Source organism: Solea solea, chromosome 5, assembly GCF_958295425.1.
Source record: "Solea solea chromosome 5, fSolSol10.1, whole genome shotgun sequence".
In the NCBI taxonomy this organism is placed as follows: domain Eukaryota; kingdom Metazoa; phylum Chordata; class Actinopteri; order Pleuronectiformes; family Soleidae; genus Solea; species Solea solea.
Genome location: NC_081138.1, coordinates 7893068 through 7911687, shown reverse-complemented (window position 1 = coordinate 7911687; position 18620 = coordinate 7893068).

The window sequence follows — 18620 nt, the reverse complement described above, 5'->3', positions numbered from 1 at the left end:
ATAACCTGCTTCATCCTCCACCAATTTCCCACATTGGACAGTTTGCCAGTCCATTGCAGGGCCAAACATAGAGACAGCCATTCACTCTCACATTCACACCTACAGTCAATTTAGAGTGACAAATTTACTTAATCCCCATATTGCATGTTTTTGGACTGTGGGAGGAAGCTGGAGAACCCGGAGAAAAACCCACACACACACGAGGAGAACATGCAAACTCCATGCAAGAAAGGCCCTTTTTCCATCCGGAGCTCGAACCCGGATCTTCTTGCTGCAAAGGCAAGAGCGCTAACCACCACACCAACCCGATTATAACCAATTAATGTCATGTCACAAAAATGAAAAATTTCAGTCAGTTGTGGAACTGACAGTCCTGTAAAAACACCATCCAATCATATTGAACAGCCAGAACAACTGAATTGGATCTAGATGCATCAATCAAACTGCCTTCTGCCCCCCCTTCCCCCTGTGCGCGTACCCCTCTTTGTGCACTAATCGTGCATGCTCAGAAGACAACGCCAGAGCTTATGCTAGCTTGCAAAATCCAGTGAGACAGCTGTTGCATCAACGTTAAGGCAGAAAAGGTGCCAACAACAGGTGTTGGTTGCAAATGAAAGACGTTTATTAGGAAAGCTACAGCCAAGAAAAAGGCTGATGCAGAGTGTTCTAAGACCAGAGTGTCTTTCAGAGGGCTGTGGTGCCGGAAGTAGGCTGTGGTGCCAGTACCGGAATTGTGAATGGCTTTAAATTAGTACGTAACTTAATGTTCAACGTGATTACCTGGGTTGTGTGTTCGAATCCTTGTCAGGGTCAAAGTTCTTGGGCAATTTGTCTCACATATTTAAACAAACCTCTCTCAGCCTCTGTTGCTCATATTGCAAGCAAGTGCAGAAACACAGACAGAGCCACCAAAAACAATACTTCACTTCCACTACATAGGAGATTCTGCAAATAACAGCCGCAGAAAGTCGCAGAAAGTTATAAATGTTTTCTCTTTTCACCCTACTGACCTGAAGCTGGCTGCTCGCTTCTCTTATTGTTTTGAAACAATTATCGTTATAAAAAAATGATAGTTACACTATTTAATTTTAAAGAATGCTACACACTCTAGGTGATATTGACTTATTGATAAATAAATGTGTCATACTTTGTTCTGTTAAAAAGCTCACAAGAAATGAATGCAAAAGAAACATTTTTTTGTTCAAATTTTCAGCTGTCTAATCTGTGCTGAAAAGTACATAACAATCTGATCACAGACCAGGTACTTTCACGCTTTACCCTTTACCCAGATGCATGAACACACTACTAGTCGTCCTACATTTCATAATACATAAAACATAAAGAATAATTTTCAAAATACAAAAAAAGTACATATAGGGGAAACTAGAGCTAGCATTACTTCAATCTTCAGAAGTCACATTCCCCTCCTTGTTATGTCCTTATGGACTCTAAGTCACCCTAAGGTTGTAATAACTATGGCCCAAGTTATTGTCTTTTCCCAGTCAATTGCTGTACACTTTTGATTTTTATTCCCACATGATCAGCCAATATTGTTTTAATGCTTCAGGAGTCCTGTCTTCAAACTATATATCGATTGTGCTGTCTGCACATCTTTAGTTAATTAGAATTCAGTGAATTCAAGGAAATGAGTTCTTTGTATTGTTTTTGTGTAATATGAATTGATGTATTATCACAAAAATCTTGGCAGCTGTCATGTATTGTATCGTATCTACGTATCTTAATATATCTGACAGTGGCGGATTAACTCACTAATTCAAATTACCGATGTACAACACATGGTATCCAAATTGAAGCAGATCTTTCTTGTATGTTTACAGAGAGCATCCATAGTGATGTTAGTGATGTTGGCATCTGCAAAAGGAAAATAGTTCACATTAGTTATGATATGACATCAAAATCAAAATGTTTTCTGTTCCAATGAGTGATAATTAAAGAAAATAAACTGTTAAGTTCCTATCAAACCATGTGTCCATGCACATGTGTCTCCTTTATAACTGCAAATAAGTTAAAAAATAAATGCCAAGTTTAAATATGATATAACTTGTGAGATGGCAGCAAGTTGTAATTTTGTCTTTGTCTAGTTTTTACACACAAGGTTATGTTTGCCATAAGGCCATCTGTAACCTAATGTACTTAAGAACTTGTGCCATCTGGCACCAATGCTACTGGCTCCAAAACTGTAATTTCTGTCCCGGAGGTAAACTAAAGAAAAAAAAGGACTTGATTGACTTTTTTATATCAAATAATTGACATCATATAAATATATGATAAAAAATTGTCATGGCGTTTCAATACAGATGTGCAACCCTCAACTGAGAGCACAACCAACTGGGAGCTGAATAGGGATGTCACAATTATAGATTTGCTTGGTACGATTATTGTCAGAGAATTAATCACGATATTACGATTATCACGATTATTATGCGTTAATAGATTTCACAACACCATGAATGTGTAAAATCACATGGACACTGCTTACAGGGACCCTGGTCTTAACGTTTCATTTATTTATATCATTGGATGCCAATATAACAAAATAATGTAGCAACAAACGAAGTAACCAAAAAGTATAAGAAAAATGACAATAATCCCATTGGATAAAATATGAAAATAAAAATCACCACTGTTCTGTAAACAATTAAAAATGATACATATTAACTATGTATTTCTCTCAGAGAAAACAGATGTGAACGGCTACAGGACCTCTACCTGGACTTGGAAGGTTCAGACTTTGAACCTGAATGTATAAAATAAATAACCTCATGTCAAGACCACAAGTGATAACATTCAACATCACACGGTGAACTTTGCAAACAACATCAAACAATATGCCATCCTGCACATGCAGAAACTGTCATGATCTGTCACCTCTGTTAAGTATCTTGTTTTGTTTCTCCCTTCACGTTCCATGTCTTGTCTTCCTGTTTTATTTTGGAAATCACTCACCCTTGTCTCTGTTTCAGGTTCCTGTCTACCCCGCCCCCTTCCTTGTTGGCGTGCACCTGATCCCTGATTGTGTCTACCACACCTGCATCCTATCACTCCCTAATCAAGCACTGCTCATATTCCCCTCTGTGTCTTGTCTCGTCGCCAGTTCGTTGTAGTTCATAGCTCACGTCCCAGCACTCTCTTTCACAGCCATAGTCTTGTCTTCTCGTGTTTTTGAACCTTGCCTGCCTTTTTTGACCTTGCCTTTTTGCCTGACGTTTTTGTACCTCTGCCTGATCTCTTGTTGACCTCCCGTGTACCGAACCTCTGCCTGGAATTAAACTCTGCTACTGACTGATTCGTGTTCTGAGTCCTGCATTTGAGTCCCTTGATCTGCTCAGCCATAGTTCACGACAGAACGAACTGGCCAGACATGGACTCAGCGGATTCTAACTCGTTTCACCAAGCCCTTCGTGCACAGGGGCAAACGCTGGCTCTACAGCAGGAGCAGCTCACGTCCCTGTGCGTCACACTGAACTGGCGACACGCCAGGACTCGATGATGTCATCGTTGGGCTCACAGTTTCAAGAACTACTCTCTCATCTGCCACGAGAGACACCTGCTGAAGCTACGTCTGACCCAGCCCTAGTTCCGGGTCCACACGCAGACGCGCTGCTCCCTGCCAGTACTGCTCAGCCTTGTCTACAGCTCTCCCGTCCTGAGCGCTTCTCCGGGGAGTCAGGGGACGTGAGGCCCTTCTTGACACAGTGCGAGCTGCACTTTGAGCTACAACCATCAGCCTTCCCGACTGACCGGTCCAAGGTGGCATTCATAATCTCCCACCTCACAGGACGTGCAGAGGCGTGGGCTACTGCCGAATGGAGCCGTCGTTCAACAGCCTGCTCTTCCCTCTTTAGGTTCACACAGGCACTCGAGCAGACTTTTCAGTACACTGCGCCAGGCAGGGAAGCTGCTAGATCTCTGCTCATGCTAAGGCAAGGAAGGCGCAAGGTAACAGACTATGCTATAGACTTTCGCACCCTCGCCATTGAGAGTGGGTGGAACCCTGTCGCCCTATCGGACACATTTTTTCAAGGACTCTCGGAGTCTGTGAAGGGTCAGCTGATCAACGTCGATCTTCCGGAGGATCTAGATTCCCTCATCATGCTGGCAGTTAAGATCGACAAGCGCCTCACCGAGCGGGACCAGGAGCGGGGACGACTTCGGGCTCGTTCGTCGCCTCACCGAGGATGGAGGAGCAGCTCTGAGGATCGGCCAAGCCACGTCCGCCAACCAGCAGTCAGTCTGCCTCCCTCTCCCCCTCCCCCACAGGAACCAATGCATCTGGGACGCGCTCATCTTTCTGCTGAAGAGCGCCATCGTCGACATAGAGAGGGAAGATGCTTTTACTGTGGTCAACTGGGACACTTAGTGAGCGCCTGCCACATCAAGGGGGGCTGAGCAAAGCCAAAAGAACTGCTCACAGTGAGTCGAAGCCTGGTAATCAGTAACCCAGCCCTGCACCAGCCTCAGGTAAAGATTATTTCTGACTCTGGTTCTATGTTCTTGCCTGTATTCATTGACTCTGGTGCAGATGCTAGCATAATGAATTCTTCCCTGGTCAGAAGACTCGGACTAAGAGTTTTCGCACTCCCATGCCCCCTTGAGGTGAGAGCCGTTGATGGCAGCCCTCTGGGTAAGATTACCCACCACACCCAGTCAGTGACCTTAGTCTTCCCGGACTCTCACACGGAAAGGCTAAGCTTCCACGTCCTTGACTCAATGGCTCACCAGATTATTTTAGGGCACCCGTGGCTGGTCACCCACAATCCTAATTTTGACTGGGTTACCCTGGATTTCCACTGGACGCGGAACGGCCGCGGAACGGCCGCGGCGCGGTTCTGCTTCGTCCTCTCCCAAACGTCAATCCCCACCGGGTGCGTTACGGCAGCGGCGCGGAGCCTTGGGAGCCAGCGGTATTCACGGAAGATCGCGCGATAATCTCGAACGGACGCGAGATCCCGCGATAGACTGTGTGTATAAAGGAAACAACAACAACACAGCTTCTTTCATTTCTCCACTTCCATAATCAGTCTCTCGTCGTCCATTGTCTCCGAGACCCTCGGATCAAATGACTGTTGACCTGGGAGCACCGCAATGTTGAGGTGAAGTTGTGACCTGCGTATTGTGTTTTATTTTGAAAGGGGGGCGGAAGTGTTTTACTTTGATACTGTGTCGGACTTCCTGTCTTGTGCGATCTGCTTCGTTGAAATTTACGAGGTTCAGCAGCGGCAACGGAAAAAATAGAACTGATTCCTATCGATAGCGCTGCGGCGCGGCGAGCCGCTTCTGGGCCGCTGCTGATCCGCGCCGCAGCGCGGCCGGTGGGAATGCTCACATTGATTAGAATGGAAGCGATTTGCAACGGCTACCGTTCCGCGGCCGTTCCGCGTCCAGTGGAAATCCAGGGTTGGTGGAAAAATAACTGGCTGGGGCCCGAAATGTGCCAACATCTGTCTGCCAAAAGCCCACAGCTCCCTTCCCACTAACCCTGACCTCACCAACGTACCGCCATGCTACCACGACCTAGCCGAGGTCTTCAGTAAGGCAAAAGCCACCTCCTTGCCACCTCATCGCCCTTATGACTGTGCCATAGACCTGTTACCAGGCAGCACCCCTCCTAGGGGTAAACTTTATTCCCTTTCGGCCCCTGAGCGTAGGGCCATGGAGGAATATGTTAGGGAGTCCCTCGCCGCCGGTCTCATCCGTCCCTCCTCCCCCCTGCTGGAGCTGGATTCTTCTTTGTGGAGAAGGACAAGACCCTCCGGCCCTGCATAGACTACCGTGGTCTCAATGCCATAACTGTCAAGAACAGGTACCCCCTTCCCCTCATCTCCACGGCCTTTGAACTGTTGGAGGGGGCTAAGATCTTCACCAAGTTAGACCTACGCAATGCTTACCACCTTGTCAGGATCAGAGAGGGCGACGAGTGGAAGACCGCTTTCAACACCCCAACAGGACATTATGAGTATCTGGTCATGCCTTTTGGTTTAACTAATGCACCAGCAGTTTTTCAAAATCTGGTTAACGATGTACTTCGAGATATGCTTAATGTTTTTGTCTTCGTGTATTTAGACGACATCCTGATCTTTTCCCCCGATGTGGAGACTCACACCCACCACGTCCACGCTGTGCTTCAGCGGTTACTCCAGAACCAGCTGTTTGTGAAAGCAGAAAAGTGTGAGTTCCACAAGCCCTCGGTCTCGTTCCTTGGGTTTGTGCTTGCTGAGGGGGAGGTCAGGATGGACCCTGAAAAGGTTTCGGCTGTGGCGGATTGGGCCACTCCCACTTCACGTAAAGAGGTTCAGAGGTTTCTGGGTTTTGCTAACTTTTACAGAAAATTCATTCGCAATTACAGCACCATTGCCTCACCCCTGCACAATCTCACTTCTCCACACAGACCATTTGTCTGGAGCCAAGAGTGCGAAACTGCCTTTAAGAGCCTTAAAAGAAGCTTCACCTCCGCCCCTGTCTTCATCCTCCCGGACCCCAGTCAGCAGTTCGTGGTAGAGGTAGACGCTTCGGACGTTGGCATTGGAGCAATCCTCTCCCAATTCAGCCCCAAAGACGGCAAACTTCACCCTTGTGCCTATCTTTCTAAGAAACTCTCCTCGGCCGAACGCAATTACGACATTGGAGACCGCGAACTGCTGGCAGTCAAGGTGGCCCTGGAGGAGTGGAGACACTGGCTGGAGGGAGCCTCCCAACCATTTCAGGTTTGGACTGATCACAAGAATTTTGAATACCTCAAATCCACTAAGAGGCTTAACGCAAGGCAGGCTAGATGGGCTATTTTCTTTAGCCGCTTTAACTTTACCCTCTCCTACAGACCTGGTTCCAAGAATCTTAAGCCTGACTCCCTGTCCCGAATTTTCGCCCATGACCAAGTAAACCCAGAATCCAAAACGATCCTACCCCCAACATGCTTTATATCAGTTCTCTCATGGGAGATAGAGGGTAAGGTTAAAGCGGCAGCCGAAGGCGTCGCTGCCCCCCCAGATTTCCTGCGGACAAGCTTTTTGTTGTCCAGGCTCTCAGGGGGGAAGTGATTCACTGGGCTCACACCAACAAGACTGTCTGTCATCCGGGTATAAAAAAGACCTTGTTTTACAACAACGTTTTTGGTGGCCTAAAATGGTCTCCGATGTTACCAATTATGTCAATGCCTGCGCTGTTTGTGCTACTAACAAAACCTCTCATCAGAAACCGTCGGGAGAACTCAGGCCCTTGCCAATCCCTCAACGCCCCTGGTCCCACATCTCCATGGACTTTGTCACAGGACTCCCACCTTCGTACGGTAACACTGTGGTTTTGACGGTGGTGGACAGATTCTCTAAAATGGTTCACTTTGTTCCCCTGCAAAAGCTTCCCTCCGCCAAGGAAACGGCGGAGGTCATGTTGAATAACATTTTTAGGATACATGGTTTCCCTGTAGACATTGTTTCAGACCGAGGTCCCCAGTTCATCTCACACTTTTGGAAGGAGTTCTGCAGTCTTCTTGGGGCCACAGTCAGCCTCTCCTCAGGCTTCCATCCTCAGACTAATGGCCAATCGGAGTGCCTAAACCAGCAGTTGGAGACTGGCCTCCGCATCACCGCCTCCCAGGACCCTGAAACCTGGTCCCAAAGACTGGTTTGGGTCGAGTTTGCCCACAACTCGCTCCCCTGTTCATCCACTGGTCTGTCCCCCTTCCACGTTGTCCACGGTTACCAACCATCTCTCTTCCCCTCCACAGACCGTGAGTCCTCTGTGCCCTCCGCATTGGCCTTGGTGAGACGCTGCAGGAGAACCTGGGAGCGGGCCCGCCAGAACCTCCTTCGGCAGTCCAAGTCCTACAAGGCAGCCGCGGATCGCAAAAGGACCCCTGCCCCACACTATCGCAGCGGCCAAAGAGTGTGGTTATCCACCAAGAACCTGCCTCTTCGGGTGGAATCCAAGAAGCTCGCTCCCAGGTTCGTCGGTCCATTTCCCATCGCCAAGGTGATCAACCCTGTCTCTGTCCAGCTCAAACTACCAAGGTCAATGCGGGTGCACCCCACCTTCCACGTCAGCCACATCAAACCCGTCAAGACCAGTCCTCTCGTCCCTCCGGCCAAGCCCCCTCCTCCCACCCGATTCATCGACAACGACCCAGTGTTTACCGTCAAGAAGCTCCTGTCTTCTCGCTGTCGGGGCCGGGGGCTCCAGTACCTAGTGGACTGGGAGGGCTATGGGCCGAGGAGCACTCCTGGGTTCCTTCCAGGTTCATCTTGGACCCTTCCCTCATCCGGGACTTTCATGCCGCCCACCCTGACACGCCTGGGCCTTCAGGAGCTGGCCCTTGAGGGGGGGGTACTGTCATGATCGGTCACCTCTGTTAAGTATCTTGCTTTGTTTCTCCCTTCATGTTCCATGTCTTGTCTTCCTGTTTTTTTTTGGAAATCACTCACCCTTGTCTCTGTTTCAGGTTCCTGTCTACCCCGCCCCCTTCCTTGATGGCGTGCACCTGATCCCTGATTGTGTCTACCACACCTGCATCCTATCACTCCCTAATCAAGCACTGCTCATATTCCCCTCTGTGTCTTGTCTCGTCGCCAGTTCGCTGTAGTTCATAGCTCACGTCCCAGCACTCTCTTTCACAGCCATAGTCTTGTCTTCTCGTGTTTTTGAACCTTGCCTGCCTTTTTTGACCTTGCCTTTTTGCCTGACGTTTTTGTACCTCTGCCTGATCTCTTGTTGACCTCCCGTGTACCGAACCTCTGCCTGGAATTAAACTCTGTTACTGACTGATTCGTGTTCTGAGTCCTGCATTTGAGTCCCTTGATCTGCTCAGCCATAGTTCACGACAGAAACTGGCCAAAGCACAAGTTGCCTTGTAAGTATTTCTGTACAGTTTTCAACCTGGAACAAGAATGGGGCTGGAAGAAGCTGTCACCAGCATATATGGATAATCCCCTCTTATCCCTAGATAACACATTTCTGTCTTCAACTTCAAGTAGTTCAAGTGAGAGGTCGAGGGAAGACAGCAGCAGCCCCTCCACAACATCCACAGCAGATCCACCATCACCATCTCCATCACCACCGGTATATAGTGATCTCCCAGAAAAGAAGCAGACAAGAATGAGAAAACTGCGCAGAGAATGTGCCAGCCTTCTGCACGAAATGACAAACGTAACGTACAGCCTCCAGGACGAAATCTACCTCAAGTCTGTGAAGGACGAGCTATCAAGCATGTTGGAGGAAATGATGGAACACACACCACATCATCTCACACTCAGAAGCCCCAAAAAAAGAAAAAGGAAGAAGACCAACAACCAAGCATGATCTACCAACGTTGCCTCCAAAATACTCATCTTCAAATAGGGTAGTTCGTCATGCTGAAATAATGAAATCAACTCTTCATGTCAATGAAGAGTTGGACATGACATGTTTTACATTAATGGACAGCAAGGAGAACGTTCCAAAGCTTGAAACAACTGTGGTAGACGGTGACTTGGAGGCTGAGAGTGAGACAAACAGTGTATACGGGCAGCCCGTGGTCAAGTGGAAAGGGAACTTGGCTTGTCGCCGGTTCAAATCCCACCCAAAAACACTTAGGGACAGCACCGCTGATCGCCACCGCTGATCGCCACTGCTGATCCTAGCGGCGCGCGGCGAGCTGTGTTCAGCTTGATCCTTGTGTCGGAGGACTCCGGAGCACAGACTCAGTCTGATACAGTCACATACAGCGGCAGTTTATGCAGCTCGCCACTGGCGATCAGCGGTGGCGAAACACACGTTTGCTTACTTTATCCGGCACATTAGCTTCATATATAAAATGTATCCACTGGACACACAAACCCTCTGAGGCTGGAAGTTTGTGTAAAACACTGTGCTCCACTGTGCAGCAAGGAACAGCACACTTGTCCCTCCGCGTTGACATAATACCGCTCTTCCTCCCTCACCTCTCGCATTTTATAGGGACAAGGTGGAGCTCTCGAAGTTAACTTACTGGTGGGGTGGCAACATTTGCAGTGAAATGCACATGCTGCCGTCATAATGCACAGGGAATTCAATATCGCGTGTTTTATCGCCTATACTTACACTAAGGGTTACTCAATAAAAGGACTGAGTATTCTTTTTCCACACTTTGGCGACTAATAGGGCCTCCAAATATAATTATTAAAATGATTAAAAAGTAGATTTTGCATAATATGTCCCCTTTAAACAAGACATTTGAGAACATCAGTAGGAAACACTGATCAACATTTTCCGACACATCATTTGCATTGCATGCACATGTACAATATTCGCACATCCACATACAGTACATGCAAACATTTGCAAACATTCAGTTTTACTTGACTTAGAAGAGTCCATCTGATAGGGGTCATGCCTACCTGCTGTATATATTTTAATCAAGTGAATGGAAGTAATGGACTTACATCAGCTAAATCTGACAATTTGAATTATGGGGTATTATATGTTTTAAATTGCACTCATTTACTGGGTTCAAAGGAAACAATGACATAGCTTTACAGTTGCAGCGTATGAAGTAGTGGACTGTGAAATTCCTCTCATTTCAAATAAGCATGTAGAGCAAGAGTTAATCTTCCACTGATATTAATGCATGATTTCAAACAGACCGCGTCATTTTTTGTGCCTGGTTCTCTTGATTAGTCATAGTTTACAGTTATAATATTTATAGGAATATTAATTTTATGAAAGTAACAAACAGTAGGTGTCAAGAAATGTGCTTGGACATACATTAACATGTAATAACAGTTAAGTTTTTGTCTTCACATTATTATTTTGCTCAAGGTAACCCTAGTGAGTATGCAAACTGAACTTCTGAGAATAAATGTTTGTTTTTCCTATGGTGAATATTGTTTTTCACCAAATTCACTATACATCCATTTAAAGGGTGGGCATCGTCATTGGATTTGTGTGTGATCATAGGTGAAAGTGCTAAAAATTGGACTGGCAGATGTGACAAACAATTTTATTCAGAATCTGAAGCTGCTGGCAACGCACACTGAAGGTTTGGATGACGCTCTGTTTTTAGCTGTGACACTGTAGAAATGTCGACCCCTTTCCTTTATTGCATCAAAGCTTTACTTTGTGACCACTGTAATGTATTTGTTCTGTATGAAAGGGAAACTATAACGTTTTAAAAATGCACAAAAGTCATATCTAATTCTTAAGATATATACGTTGTCATTCATTCATGTATTTATTATTATTCCTTATTTATGAAGTGTTAAAATTGATTGCTGTATCAGACTTAATTCATTGTGTTTGTTCATTATGTATTAGCATTTTTATTTAAAGATGCTTTGGAACAAGTGTTTTCTCCTTTTTTTAGTGACATGAAGAAAAACTCCCTGCTGCTGATTCAGCTCAGAGAAAAGGAGGCTCAGGAGCTGAGACAAGCCATGTTCTCTCTCACTGTAAGTGGTAACACTGTCGGTTTTAGACACAGCAGCAACATGCCCTTTTCTTCTATATAACTGAATTACTGAACTAAGTGAATCGTTTGATATTTTGTGGGTTTGAGTGTTCCATTTTCTTGGAGCATGTCTTTTGTGACTAAAAACATCTGCCCACTAGCGCTCCACTCGGCGGCAGCCGATGAAATCGACACCGTCCTGAGCAGCCCCGGCGTCAGGGGGTCAATTAGGGGGGCAATGCCCCCCCGCCCGTGCCTCCTTGCCCCCCCATTGGCTGTCAGAGGGGTAATGATTTTTTTTTTTTTCCTGCTGATTTTTTTGTTTTGTTGGGAGGAGTCATAATTTGTTTTGTGTGTCACATTGTATTAATTCATATTCAGTTAACTGAAATCAGTAAAGTTTAAAATACAAAATAAATATTTTAATATTTATTAATATATATTTTATTTATTTATTTATTTATATTTTAATCGGCTTGTGTCATGTGATGCGTGCGCGCTGCCGCAAGTGACACGCCGACGTCTGTTTACGTTAGGAAACGGATATCACAAAAAAAGGAATATCACAAACAAACAATGGACATAAGGAAATTCTTCTGACCGCTGCCATCACAAACTAAAATTAAAACTGCACAAGCGACAGCTGAGCAGGAGGACCGTATCCCCGCGGCGGAGAAGGAGCTAGAGGAGCCAACAGCTAGTGAGCAGCCGCAGCTAGCTAGCGGTAGCAACACCGCGGAGCCGGAGCGCGACGATTATAGCGCCGATCCCAGCTGCAGCGGGCTCTCCCAAACACGAGGCCATGGTCACAGTGGTCCTCCGGGCGATTTAGGTGAGGACAAGCCCGCTCACGTCATTTTGAAGAAGTTTCCCTCTCGCCTTTTCAAGGGTCAGAAACGCTCCTTTGTTGCCCTGTGGTACAACCATAGAGACTGGTTAGAATACAGTGTTAAAGCTGACGCTGCATTTTGTTTTGCATGTAGAAAGTTTGGGACTGTAGATTCTGTGTTCACGAAAACTGGCTATTGTGACTGGAAACACGCAGCAGAGAGAGGATTGCGCAAGCATGGAGAGTGTAAAGAACACATGGAAAGTGTGGCAAAGTGGCGAGAGAGAGTGAAGAGGGCTGATTCAGGACAGGAGATTTCTACCCTTGTGAATGAAGGCCAGCTAGCCAGAAATCGGTACTACATCGGTGCTATTATCGACATGTTACAGTTCCTGGCCATAAGCCGATTGCCTCTCAGAGGGAGTGTGGAAGCATTTAATTCCCAAGGTGATGCAAGCTGTGGACTTTTTTTGTCATTGTTTGAGTACTCTGTGAGAAAAGACCCAGAGCTTGTGAAGATACTGCAAATAATCCCACAAAATGCCAGATATACATCGCATGACATACAAAATGAACTAATTAAGATAATGAGTGATATTTTTACTGAAGAAATTGTACATGAAGTCAGTGATTCATGGTTTACCATTAAAGTTGATGGCACCCGAGACCCCACAGGCTGTGAAAACATTTCCATCGTGATCCGCTTTGTAGCAGAAGATTTGGAAGTTAGGGAGCGTTTACTAACTATTGCTAGTGCAGATGTGGGAGATGCCAAAACTCTTGCAAACACTATAATCACAGAGCTGCACAGAGTTGGTTTAAGTACATCTAAAATTCTGAGTCAGGTGTATGACGGAGCATCTGTCATGTCCGGGAAGCATGGTGGGGTTCAGAAGATACTGCAGGACAGGCTCGCCAGAGAGATACCCTACGTCCATTGTTTCAATCATCAACTCCACCTAGTGGTGATAAATGCAATGTCGAGCGAGGGAGCAGTAAAGGACTTTTTTGGAGTTTGTGGGTCTCTCTACAAATTCATTAAGAAACCCACTGTTGCAGTCCACTATAAAGGAGACACACTAAAACGTCTGCTCGAACAGCGCTGGACTGGCCATCTAGCTACTGTCACAGTTGTGCTCAAGTCATTTGATGACATTTTCTCTCTGTTGTCAGAGATTGACAGCAATCGTGCCTTTGGAACTGACTTACGAATTGAGGCAGCAGGTCTGATTCGGGCTGTTTCAGAGCCAAGCTTTGAATTCATTGGACGCTTTGTGCAGAAGATCTTGCAGCTGCTTGATGCCCCCAACAAAAGGCTTCAGTCAGAACAAATGGATTTGCTCTCTGGGGTGCGGTTAGTGAAAAGTGCATCTGAATGTGTTGCACAACTGCGCTCAGAAAGTGAGTTTACCAACATCATGGGACAGTGTAAAGAGACAGAAAGGCCGCAAAAGAGGAAGAGGACGGTTAACAAAAGTCTCCAAGGATATGTCGTTGAAGAGACTGTTGGCCAGCAGCAGGGTGATACTGACGAGGATGACACTGAACTGCGGAGATTATTCTACTGCACCCTGGATGCGGTGGGGGAAGAAATAAGCAAGCGTTTCAGTGAACGCAACAGTGAGCTAATGACCGCACTCTGGACCCAAACAGTGAAACTTTCCTTGATGTCAAACATGTAAACTGGTTTTCTTCTTGCGTCCTGTAATGTTCTAAAGACAACAACTAACAGTCAAGCTGTGAATGGAGGCTCGGGAAAGTGTATGATAAGGAAGGGTCAACTTAGGGTTTCAACAAATGGCATCTGTTATTCATCGTAAACATTAGGTGACATCTCAGGGGGTCATAAACGTTGTTTCTTGTGTCTGTTGTTGTTTTACTTTGATGTTTCTGTATAAGTGGTGAAGCTTTTTGGAGGAAGGAGAGAGACCATTTTAGACCGTCCTTGGTGACAGTGTCTCTCCTCCATGCAGAAATCCATGCATGCAGTAAAGATATGATTTACTCAACACTGATGACTCAAGAATTTCTTTCACATTTTGGCGACGAGGATGGGATGGACGCTCCAATGCTCAGGGCCTGGGTTCTGACTGAAGGTTATTACTGGTAAGGAAAAATTCCGCTCCACAAAGGAGGACAGGAATTTGCTTGATGTCAGAAACGGGTGCTGACCAGCGGACGCTCCATCTATTTAAAAAGTGAGTACGGTGTTTTTTAAATCATTTTCAGGTAGACAGTTATAATTCCTTTGTGGTAGACTGTCGAGATATTCTATAATTCCTGTGTGGTTGAATATCGAGGTCCGGTGTAATTCCTTTGTGGTAACCGAGACCGTCTTCATATAATTCCTGTGTGGTTTTGAAGACTAGAAACCTAGGTAGACAGTTGTAATTCCTTTGTGGTAGACTGTCGAGATATTCTATAATTCCTGTGTGGTTGAATATCGAGGTCCGGTGTAATTCCTTTGTGTTAACCGAGACCGTCTACATATAATTCCTGTGTGATTTGGAGACTAGCTTCATTTAATTCCTGTGTGGTATTGAAGCTCTGAATTAAAATAAAAAAAATAAATTAAAAAATTCAGCCAATAAGTAACAACAGTAAGTTGAATATACGGTGCCAGATTTCGAAAGAAACTGTAAGACATGGTATTCTTCTACTAAGTGAAAATTGAGCATAGAAATTATAAAAAAATTAAGCAAACGTTAAAAAAGAAAAAAAAAGAAGGGAAAAGTGTTAAATTTAAGATTTCTTTTAAAGTCGACATATATTTTTACAATTGGGACTTAGTAAAATTTAAATTTGGACTATGTGTTGTCTTGTATTGTTTTGTGTTGTTCTGTGAGAAGAAGAGGAAATGTTTTTTTAAGAAAAAAGGTGTTAAGATTAGGATTTATTTTAAATTTGACATATTAATTTAAAATTGGGACTGAGTAAAATTTAGAAATTTGGTTTATGTGTTGTCTTGTATTGTTTTGTGTTGTTTTATGTATGTGTGGACATAAGATCAGTTTTTAGAGCTTGTGTTGAAGAGGAAAAGCTATTTTTGATATGGGGTCATTGCAGGCTGTGAAATTTGTTTGAGTTTTTTATTTTTTAGTTGAAGTTATTATAGCATGAGAGTTTAGGCTATTAACATATTAAGTAAATAAAAAAGAGAAATGGGGTAAAAATGTTGTTGGAGATGTTCCACTCTGGCACCATTTGACCGAGGAAGTGTTTCTTATAATAGGCACATTAAGTACTGATTGTTTGAAAAGGTGTAGGGTATTGTTAGAAGAGAGAAAGGAAAAGAAAGTAAAGAAGAAGGTGGAAAAAAGAAGGAAAGACAGAGACGTAGGGCCAGAGAAGTGAATCTGCCTCCTCCATATGTTCCCCCCCCCGTGTCTGCACCCCCTCCTCCCTCAAAGACAAAAACAGCAGGACAATCACCTACAGCTGAATCCCAAAAGGACTCTGAAGGGGAGAAGGAGAAGAAGCCAAAGCTGTACCCTGATCTGTAAACCCTTCCAACATCTATGAGAAAAAACAAAGGGACTGATATTACGACTCAACCAGCTAACATTGCTTTTCCCAGACATGTCTCCTCTCCATTAGCAGCTTCTTTTGACTACTGGCTCAGGAGTCAAGGGGACAAAGGAAACGTGCACCAGATGCCTATGTTGACATTCCCAAATCCACAGCCACGGCCAACGGGTGAAGAGGAGGTAGAAGCTGTGTGTCGGAGGTGTTTTAAACTCAGATGGGCCAACATCCGACCGGCCAACTGGTCGACATCCCCAGCCATTGAATCAGTGCGGTTCAACGACATGATGGTCAACCTGGCTGAAACTGTGCGTGCTGCTTTCCCCTTAAGAATGTGTTGGTCAGAGATCCACAACACAAAACAAAAGGAGGGTGAGTTAGCAGCTGACTACCGCACTCGTATGGAAACTGTTTTTGCAGCTCACTCTGGCATCGACGCAGAAAATGAGGCATACGATCATCTTAGCCTCAAGGATCGTGTCATGGTTACATGTGGTGGATGGGAAACTGGACAATAGCGAATATTTGGACACACGTTCTGCACGCTGAACGAAATAAGGTTTTACTTTCAACAGATCGTTAAATAAACAATTTGGTCCCTGGGATGAAATGATTGTTCATGTGTGTATCCCTGTGCTAATTGTGTTTGGTATAACTTTTTGTTGTTGTTGTACTTTTTTGTGTGCACTCACTTGTATGCAAGCTTCTGTGTATAGGTGTATAGGGGGAGTACTTGGAGGTGACAGAACACCATTGTATGTGAAAGTACCTTGTGAACAAAGTAAGGATTGTGAATTGAATGTGTGTCACATTTCAGAATAGGCCGCAGGGAACCCATATAGTGAGATCATTCAGATTAAGAGATAGTATGAATAGAATTGTTTTGTTTTGATGTTTTGTTTTGTTTTGGTTTTTTTTGGTGTTGTTTTATTTTTTCTTGTTACGTACTGAGAATTAATAGTTAACCTATACTAATATGTTTGCCATGTGTAGTCATAGAAGGAGTTAGTTGATGAGACCATGTGATTTCCCAAATATATGTTGACACTTTGTGTCAAAAGGGAGGAATGTGGGAAATAACTGGTTTTCTTCTTGCGTCCTGTAATGTTCTAAAGACAACAACTAACAGTCAAGCTGTGAATGGAGGCTCGGGAAAGTGTATGATAAGGAAGGGTCAACTTAGGGTTTCAACAAATGGCATCTGTTATTCATCGTAAACATTAGGTGACATCTCAGGGGGTCATAAACGTTGTTTCTTGTGTCTGTTGTTGTTTTACTTTGATGTTTCTGTATAAGTGGTGAAGCTTTTTGGAGGAAGGAGAGAGACCATTTTAGACCGTCCTTGGTGACAGTGTCTCTCCTCCATGCAGAAATCCATGCATGCAGTAAAGATATGATTTACTCAACACTGATGACTCAAGAATTTCTTTCACAAAAGCCCATTCTGACTTTATCAAGCACTGAAATCTTTGAAGCAGAGTTTGTGGTTGCTCGCCACTTCCTCAAAACAAACATGACCGCCGACGATGAAACCTGGACAATGTCACGGATTATCAAGACATTCCACAGCGCACTGGAGGCTATGCCAAGTGTGATGACGGCCTTTAAACATGCTCTGACGTTTGGAGCATCAACAGCCATGTGTGACAATTCTTTTTCTACTTTAAAAAGTGTTCTCACAGACAATAGACTCAGCATGCTGCACCAACGAAAAGCACATTTAGTGCAACTGGCCTTTGAAAGAGACTTAACTAAAAGATTTGCTACTGAATGGAAGGAAGCAGTAATGAAGAGGTTCAACTCTGGGAGACGCCGACTGCAGCTCTACTAAGTGGTGAGTAGAGAAGATATTTATTTAAAGGGGGTGTGATATTGTGATTGCTGTTGGTTGTACAACTGGTTTTCATGTGCATATGAAGGGAAATTTGTGCTTGTCCCGGTAATAATAGACCATATAAATTAAGTACAGTATGTATGTTTATATGTGCAGATCTGTGGTAAAATCAACACTGCCCCCCCGTGATCATCACATGCCCCCCTCACAATATGGTTCTGGAGCCGGGGCTGGTCCTGAGGGAACTGATTCGGTCAGTGGAGCTGAATCACTTTGAATTGAGTGACACGATCGAAGCCCAGGAGAAGATGGCTGTCAGCCAGGCTGAGCAGCTGCTGGGCAAGATCCAGAGGGAGATCTTGGAGCTGAAGGAGAGCAAGGCTGAAATGGACACATTGTCCCAGGCTGAGGACAATTTCCTTCCCATCCATTTCCTTCAGGTAACACACAACTTGTCAATTAATTTGAAGGGGAACACTGGGATTTTTGTAAAAATCCCACATCCCACACAAATCAAGCCGAACAGCGCCAAACGCTGAAGTGACAGCGTTTGACTTAACAAGGACTTCCGGTTGGCTGCCGCATGGAGTAGACGCGCGAGCACTCCTGCTTGCTCGGCGTTTTTCCTCACTTATTCGCTCCTTTATTTTGCAAATGTACAATTTATATTGAGCTATTAACTTCGGTTTAACATACGCTTGCTTCGAAATGACTTCACATCGCGGCAAGTCGGGGAAAAGAGACGACCAAGCCTTGACCATGGAGGCTATTTCTGAGCTACTCGAGCAGCACAGGCAGTCGCTAGCCGACAACTTTAAAACGTCTTTCAACCAGCTGGAAAATAAATTTGACGAGGTTCGCTCCACAGTTGACGAGCATGTGCAGCACCTTTCGTCGTTAGAGCTCGCTGCGGATGACCTGAGTCAGCGTGTCGGTGAGCTGGAAAGTGTCTGCGCTAACCTACAGGAAAGCAACTCCAAGCTAACGGCTAAAGTTATCGACTTAGAGGGTCGCAG